Here is a 9175-nt window from a genome sequence, read left to right as displayed (position 1 = left end):
ATTTATTCCAAGCATCTTAGGCAAAGTGATACCCTCCTATATGTTCCAAATGGCAATTATTTTAAATCAGTTTCAAAGGATGAGCTACAACAATACAATATTTAATATGAATTTCTGTTTATATCAAATCAGCTAAACCATATTAGATTGCAGAGTTTTACCAGGGCAGGGATGACCATCAGGCATTATCATATACTACATCGGATTGACCGAATTATTATCAGGGTGATTTAAATGTATTTGAAACATATTTAAAACAAATATATGTCTGAATAAAAGGGTACAAAGTAGTTGGGACAAACAAAATCCAGCAACCTTTCAATAAACCAGTTTTGAATTCAGTTACTGGCCTGTTTTAATTTACAAATACAAATAAATGAAGATAAAGTATAAATTTAAAGTAAAAAAAAAAAAAAACAGGTACAGCTCACCTAAAAATTAACACTCACCTCTCATTTTCTTCCAAACCCATAAGGAACAAATGATCACTAAAAAGAACAAAAACATCATAAATGCACCATAAAAGTAGTCTGTACAACTCAGTATTTAAAATTTTGAGTCTGAAATTAAAACAAAATCGCATCGCATTCAGATGTTTTTCCATCACTAATGTCAACAATGGCTTTAGAACTCTAGGAATACTGAACACCGTGAAGTTTTTTGTGGTACTAAATAAAGATTCTTGCTATACGCAGGATTTGTTCGGTGAATTGAAATTTTTTAGGTGAACTATTCCTTTAACAATCAATTCTGGGCATGTGATAAAAGTATCAGCGGATGAATATTGAAATGTGCATTTAGACTGGTACACTTAGAAAAAGACTGAAACAACCGCTGTATTTAAGAGAGTGTTAGTCCTTCCAGACAAACCCAGAGATGGGATAGTGCTTATACATTATGTCGAGGCACACATAGCGCCTCGTTCCCTGATGCTTCGACTTACAGCGGACACAGTGAGAAAGACCACTAGTGACTGAGACTCACCTGCAAACCATACCATTTCCCGCAAGCTTGCTTCAAACTATAAGCTCCACTGTAACACTTGGGGGAAAAAAAACGTCCTTTTGGAAAGTTTTGTCTTTTAAGTCAGGAGATTACTACAGATACTCCCATATCTGATTGAGAGACAAAATATCTGTTATGGTTACAGTCAAGAATGGGTATAAATAACCAAAAACATAGATAAATACATAAAGAAACTCTATTGTACAGTATATTTGACTTATATTGGATAATATGATTCCCAGAATCTCAGAGCCTAAGAGAATGCAATCTAAAACAACCTGTGACACATTGTCTGCTAACTGTTCGAGACAGCTGTCCCCTGAAAAGGCCACATGTAACATGGGTGAAATGGGAAATCTGTGGAATTATTAGGCCCTAGTGGCCACTGTGTCCTGTTTGGCCGAGGCATCAGGGAAGAATCGCGGTTCATTTGGCCTTAATTTCAGTGTAGTCGCTGCCGTCACCATCAGCCCTCCTGAAGCCTCCCTCCCGGTGTCGTCCATGAAGAAACTCTAGTGCGGCGTAATTCAGCTCTTGCCTCTCCATGTCTGCCATTGGGCCAACAGATTGGTAATCACTGTCGTCTCCCTGTAAAAATCATTTAGGGAAATATTTAAGCACAATATTTGGAGGCAGAGCAGGAAAACTTTGGTCATGTCAAATACAAGTCCTTAACAAGACATTAAAAAGCACTGTTAGCAATTAGCCTCTAAACAGAATGAGTTAGCCAGCGCGTGAACTATTAGATTCCAGGCAGCAGTGAACAGCATTGTTAAAACAGAAATAAATCTAAATCATTTTTGTAATAACTGAATATTTTCTCAATTTTTTTTGCTTTTCTTGTCTAGTGCTTGTTTATTTCACCTCCACCCATTTGTTTACATGCTCATCTTAAATTTCAGCCTTACCGTGCCTTCCTCTAGGATGGAGTTAAACTTTGAGCCCAGGAGCTCAGTCTTAAGCTATGTTAGGGAAGAAAAAGAGACAAAGAATGCATAGAAAGCAATGAAAGAGGAGAGAATAGTGGTCAGGAAATGCTCTAAGCATAGGCCTACACTGGAACCCTCAGTTGTGACGTACCATCCACACTTAGCTTTGTGACAGTGCCTATATTCAAAATAGCATATGGAATATATATCCAGTTTGTTTTGCCATAGACTATGCAGATCACAGATCATACTGTATCCTACAATGCACAATGTTTCACTTGGCCTTCCATTTCTAGTGTAACTATTAGTTTTCAGCCAACTCTTTATTAATTAATGGTTTGATTTGACTTCTAAGACATTTATCCACAAAATTGATAAAGATTGAAAATAACATCCCATTTACAAGATGATAATTGGATATTACCCGGATGCAACATGATGAGGTCAGGTCACAACAATGTAGCATAAAGTTGAGAAATAGTGCCTTGCTTGCACTTACTATTTTTATTTTTTTAATTTTAGCATATAGTGTATAATGTGCAATATTAAGTGAGTAGTGAGCTAGCATACCATTCTGATGGTAGCAGACGTTTCCATCTTTAAAGGGTTAGTTCACTCAAAAATAAGAATTCTGTCATTAATTTACTCCGCCTCATGTCTTTCCAAATCCTTAAGACCAAGATGAACAAAGGTCTTACGATTTTGGAATGACATGAGATTGTGTGATTAATGACAGAATTTTCATTTTGGGTGAACTATCCCTTTAAATCATTATCTAAAAATTCAGTAGAGTATGTAGGAATAATAGATGATTATTTTTAATATGTGGTTCCTGATTGTTTTAATGCTAAAGCTAAGTGTGGAAAGCTAATTACAACTAGAGAAGTGCCAGTATATAATATAATTTGCCACAAATATGCATGAAAAAGACCAAATAATGTTGATTATTTTATTTTACGGTGTGCACATTTTTATTTTGTATTATCACTGTGTGTGCAAGTACTATATACGGTGTGGGTGATCAATTCATTATCTTAATATCTCACCACTTTTTTCCTGAGACTCTGTTTGTCCTTCTTGACTGCGCTGTAGAACATTGAGGGATTCTCCACTTTAGATCCCACGTCCTGCCCAGGGTTACCATTCTCTCTGGGGGTGGAGTCAGAGAATCAAACTCTGTCTCACACTCAACCATACTGTAAACTAACTGGTTTGCGGCAACACTTTAAAGGGATAGTTGAACCAAAAATCGAACTTCTGTCATTAAAATAACTCATCCTCATGGCGTTGCAAAACAGTATGACTTACTTTCTTCAGTGGAACCCAAACCAAGACATTTTACAGAATGTTTTAGCTGCTCTTTTCCATACAATTCTTTGAGTCTGAGCTGCTCTTTTCAATCTAATGAATGAAGACTGGGGTCAATCGATTTCAATGAACATTGGTCACAAGACTTGAAAAACCAATGAATATTTTTTTTTAATTTTTATGTAATACCTTTTTATATCTTTCAGTGGTTTACAGACCTTGTTCTTTTACATTGTATGGAAAAGAACTGCTTAGACATTCAGCAACATATTTTTGCTTGTGTTCCTTCAGAAGAAAAAAAAACATATGGTGAGTAAAATACAGAATTTTTATTTTTAGGTCAACTATTCCCTTTAAGCCTGGGCATCCATTTTAACACAAGGGGATCATTGCAACCCCTTAAATAAAACTGGCATTGTGCCACAGTGTCAAGTTTTGGGTTGTTTCGTTTGATTTCCAATGGGACGTTTTATTTTGTCTTGCAAAATTAGATAGGAGCAGGGTGTTTGCTGCAGAGCTCAGTGGATTTGCGGCTGGAAAGCAATGGCATGGGGCAATTGAACCTGCAATAGATTTGTTAGTCTGCAGTTTCATGCACAATGTGGCATGTTTACCATCCTACTAAGCAATCAAATTGGATCATCTGTGAGTGGGTTATGGTTTGAAAACCAAATGCCAAAAAAAAAAAAAAAAAACTGAACATGGATGACTAGGCTTGGGTGTTTTGATACCTACAAACCCCAGTCCCAACCCACAAACTCCACCTAAATGTTCTTCTCCCAGTCTTTCTGGTGAAGGATACTCACTTTTTATTATTCTGACCCACGTATCTCACAGCTGCGATGATGAAGGCGATGACTGCCACACCTCCGATAGTCCCCACTATGACAGCCATCATGAACTTCTCTGAAAAAATGTGTAGAGTTCATTGATGATGCATCAAAGTTAACAGATGAAAATGTGGTTTCAGTAAAGGTCTACTTACTCTCCTGCTGCAGTTCCAAGCGGATGGACTCGGAGCCGTAGATGTTGCTGATGCCGCAGTGAACATGGACACCAGTATCACCATTGTTCCCCTTTCACCCTTGTCCTGAAGCTTGATGATCCCAGTGGACGTGTACCCGTCTGAGTATGTGCGGTAGTTAAACAGGCTGTTGGAGTTGTTGATGGTGATGTTGAGGTCAGGCAGGTAGAATTCTATCACAGGCTCAGGGTTTCCCGATGCAATGCACACACACTGAACGCCCTCACGGACTATAGTGCACTTAGAGTCGTCAAGGAGGATGGGGGCAACTGGGAAAATTAAGCAGAAATAGTCAAAAAGCATATCTATCAATGTTGTCACACTGCTACAACTCAAGTCAGTCGCATGACACTCTAATCCATCTCATGTCCAAGACCATTTTTTGAGGAGCATTCTGAACCTGGACTTGGACCCTTCAGCATAGAAAATAGGGTCTTGGACATTAGACGGACTGAAGTCCCAGTCTGGACTTGAGTACTGCAACATTGTCATCTCTAACTTCAACTATTCTATATTCATCTATCCAATAGGTGTCAAATCGAGTTCCTGGAGGGCCACTGTCCTGCAGAGTTTAAACACCTGAACCAGCTAATCAAGACCTTCAAGATCACTAGAATCTCCTAGGCAGGTGTCTGCAGGTTTGACAAATGTGATCTGTACTAATCTTGCCATCCTTAAGGTGTTCACCCCAAAATTCTGTCATTAATTACTGACTCATTCCTGTGGTGCTGAATGAGGTTATTTTGTTTTCTGTGCACAAAAAACGTGTTTCCGTATCTTTGTAAAATTAAAGTTGAACTACAGCTATCACATGTACTTTTTTAATCAGTGTCCTTATACCTTTCTAGGCCTTGACCTTTGTAGTTGTGCAGCTTTCTATACAGTGCCAAAAAGCTCTCGGATTTCATCAAAAATATCTTAGTTTGTGTTATTAAGACGAACTAAGGTCTTAAGGGTTTGGAACAATTTGAGGGTGAGTAATTAATGACAAAATTGAAATGTTTGTGTAAACCATCCCTTTAAGGCTTCACACAGGTTGAACACAAGCCAAAACCAACTTTGCTTTGGAGAAAACATTTAGTTCCTTAATCATTTACTGGCTCAGTTTCTTAACTTTTCAGTCTTTTCCAGTGACTTACATGTCTACCGTAATGTTAAATGGAGTTGCTGGCCCGTCCGTGTTCATTCTCCGCTGAGACAGTGGTAGACTCCGTGAGCCTGCCGGTGTGATCTCGTGCAGCTCTAGAATGGATCTCTCTTCTGCTGTAATGGTGCCCACCAGTTCCCATCCTTCAGCCAGGTCAACGTGGGCATTGGGTTTCCTTTGCTGGATGCACTGTAGGGAAACTGAAGATCCTTCCAGCAACGTTAGAGATTCATTTATCCATGGCTCCCGTGGAGGATCTTCCAGTTTGAGAGGAAATAAAGAAGAATGAGGAAATGAAGAATGTCCAGATGGATAATGGAATTTTAGCACGTCACTTATGCTAACATACAATGTATTTACACAACACTGAATCAAAAAATGCTAAAACTATTGCCAGTGGCTGCTTCCAAAAACACTCCCACTCCCTGAAGTATAGCTTACAGTAGCGTTAAATGGTTAATGCTGCAATACACAAGAGAACATGAAGTTTTACTTACAATTTACTGGCCAGATACATGGATGTGTTCATGCTGCCATAGCCATGTCACCAACGCAGGTATAGACACCTTCCACCTCTGGGGTCAGGTTATCCAAAGACAGTGAAGAGTTTGACGCCAACTTCTGACATCAGCTCTTGGTCTCCAAAATACCAGGTTATTGTGGGGGCTGGATTACTGTCCACATCACAGTGCAGGACCACCGAGCTTCCCTCCATGTACCTCTTGAGACACATTTACCCACACAGTTCGAGGAGCATCTACAGATAAGAGGATACGTCAGTACATATTGTCTCTGTGATTAACATGCAGTCATTAAAATAGTGATTTGGTGGAATCACACTTGATGTCCAGTGAAATGAGGCGTTCAGACGAAGGTGGTGGTTTTCGTAGTGCACCCGGCAGCCCCAGCCGCTGGCCATTGTGCATGGGTTTGGGTGTGAAGGTGAGGTGCTGACAGTACCGCGCGGTGTTGCTGTCCTCAACATTGTCAGGCGGTGAAAACAGGGTCAGGCAGGTAGTCTGTGTATATCCAGTGGATCTGTGGACTCATGTCTGGACAATTGTCTGGGACATAACAGGTCAAAGTCCAGGCTTTGGTCACTAACAATCTCCTCTGGAACATCGATATTGGGCTGATCTAGAGAAGGAAGAGATATTTAAAGTCAAATTTTTTCTCAATTTCTAATATGCATTTTGGTTTAAATTAGCATTTTTCATCAAGCAAAATAGCTATTATTCATTGTGTTTAACAAATTTGCATTCAGGTCTGGCTCCATTCTTCTACAGAATACCTCCTTTCCCACAATCCAAAGTCCCGCCCTACATATTCAAATATGCTGTTTGATCCAGAAATACATCTTACTATGAAAGTAAATCGATTGTGGTTGAAATGTTGACTTCAAATGCTAGACCAAATGCGTTTCATGTTGACTTCAAATGCTAGCCTATCAACTGTTTTAGTAAACCACACTGCAAACTTAGAATTATTTCTTTTTCTTATTCTTACTCGATTACTCACCCTCCTGTCATTATAAACTTTACGAATTTCTTTCTTCTGTGGAACACAAAATTTTTCACATTATCTTATTTTAAGTTTCACAGATGAAAGAAAATCATAAAGTTTTAGAATAAAGGTGAGGGTAAGTAAATGATGAAAAAAAAATCATTAAATATTATTAATTGGAGACACATCAAAATCGAATAATAAAAAATGGCCTTACCCAACACCTGTAGGTGTGAGAAGTCAGGATAAGTGTAGATGTTTGCACCACCCAGGTCTGCCCTGAAGTAATACCTCCCAGAATGTTCCACGCCAACATTATTTATCAGCAGAGTGCAGTTTTTTTGGCATTAAGTCACCAAGGAGCTTGGTCCCGTCCACTGTAAACTTTCATGAACAATATCTGTGCGTGACTTATACACCACTGGGGGGAAAAGCTGGGGGTAGGGCGTGGCCGAAATACCAGATCCCATGGATCCCTCTGTAAGGCCTGATGCCAGAGGGGTATGTGAATGAACAGGGTATAACCACACAGGAGTTTGTCATGGCTGGAAATGTCTTTGGGCATCCAACCATTCCACTGAGCACTTTACAATCTGTTCAGAGAAAGTGAAAAGTGAGCAGGTAATTTAGTTAATAAAATAAAACCATTGTATTACCATGTCTCTTGGATGAGTACTATAGTGACACCGTGTTTTTGAAACATGCACCATAGTATCTCAGCAGCATTAACCAAAGGATCCACAGAAACAGCATATTCGTTTCAGAAGTTGTTACTTTCAGAATAAGCAGCAGAGGCAACCAGCAGCAGCTCCAAGCCCTTCATGGTCTCAGTTTAACTCTGGACCCATAGACCTCTGTTACAAAATCAACACATGCATCAGCAAAACAAACAGACTCTACTAACACAGTTGCACTTCTCAAGAAATGGGGAGAAAGAAGTGTCGGTTCATGATATGACATGAGCCTTGTGTAAAAGTTGTTTGCCTGTATAATACTATATGCTTTTGATCTGTAGTGTTTTTTCTTACACAAAGTTCACATGATTTAACTTGTTTGGACATATTTCACCCCAGAAAATGTATGTGTGTGTGTGTGTGTTTATATATATTATATATATATTATATAATATATATATATATATATTATATATATATAATATTATTTTTTTTTTTTTTTAAGTTTATTCTAGGACTAAAATTTAAATAATCATTTGTGCTTCCTTAAATGTATGCTTATTTAAATCAAGAAAATTAGAAAATTTCTTTTTTATATTATAGTAATGAGACTTTTACGAACAATGATTAAAAAAATGGAAATACGCAGATACATCTATGCAGAATTACAATAATGAGAATTTAAAAAAAAAAACTATGGTACAACAACTGTTTAGGCAAACATTTAATTTTCTTTTCTTTTTTTTAATTTTATTTTAGGGTGAAAAGTGACGCTGGACATGTTTCTGAAGGACTCACCATATTCTAATGAACTAAATATTAGAAAACAGAGGTGGAGCTTGGGTGGTGGATTATTGACAAATAATTGTTACAGAAGTCCAGTACTGTAAGTCCCCCCTTGTGTTGTGATCATCAGAAGAAGGTAAGCAGGTTTATTTTAGTACTCCATTATGTTTTTCATTAAGAGAGAGAGTTCTAATCTATCTATATCTATATCTTTTGTAATGTTATTTGTCTTTGTTTAGGGAATACCTTGAACTGCTGGCCAGAGTGTGCTGAACCACAACCAACTTGAATTCCCTCTCCAATGTGTGAACAATGCATTCTTCCCTCACAAGACAAGGGGGCGTTCTCTCACAACACATCAACTCAGCTTCTCTTCTGATTTGTCTTAAAACAACAGAGAAATTACATCAGTATCAAGAAGCAACATTAGCTCTCTTAAACCACACAGACAAACTTTCTCAGACAGACTCACACACACAGTGTTTAGGAGAAGAGAATTGCTCCTTATGAGTGTACGACGCTCAACCCTTGCGTGTTTGGCGCGCAACAGAAAGCACTGTTCATAGCACATTCATCCACGCTCACACAGCGTCACCCAGCTGCCAGTCTGTTGACTTTATTCGCGCGCTTGTCAGTGGTGTGTGTGCGCGCTTTACAAACGCGCGCGCATATCCCCTGAAGACTTCAGAGCAGACGGGGACTACAGATGGTGGCTGATAAATGGATTGTTTTTGAAATCTCCAAGATTATTATATTAGAAAGATTCCCCTGACAGTTCACGAGTTTGACGCAGTTATTG

The 9175-nt window shown here is 38.6% G+C and overlaps 1 pseudogene; it reads right to left on the bottom strand.

Moving 5' to 3' along the window:
* Nucleotides 1-673: 673 nt before the first annotated feature.
* On the bottom strand, nucleotides 674-7739 carry LOC113093262 (myelin-associated glycoprotein-like; annotated as a pseudogene).
* Between the last annotated feature and the right edge of the window lie 1436 nt (nucleotides 7740-9175).

Source organism: Carassius auratus, unplaced genomic scaffold (genome assembly GCF_003368295.1).
Source record: "Carassius auratus strain Wakin unplaced genomic scaffold, ASM336829v1 scaf_tig00214931, whole genome shotgun sequence".
Classification (NCBI taxonomy): Eukaryota; Metazoa; Chordata; class Actinopteri; order Cypriniformes; family Cyprinidae; genus Carassius; species Carassius auratus.
Note: the sequence above shows the minus strand (reverse complement) of the source record. Positions and strands in the feature narration are given on the sequence as shown.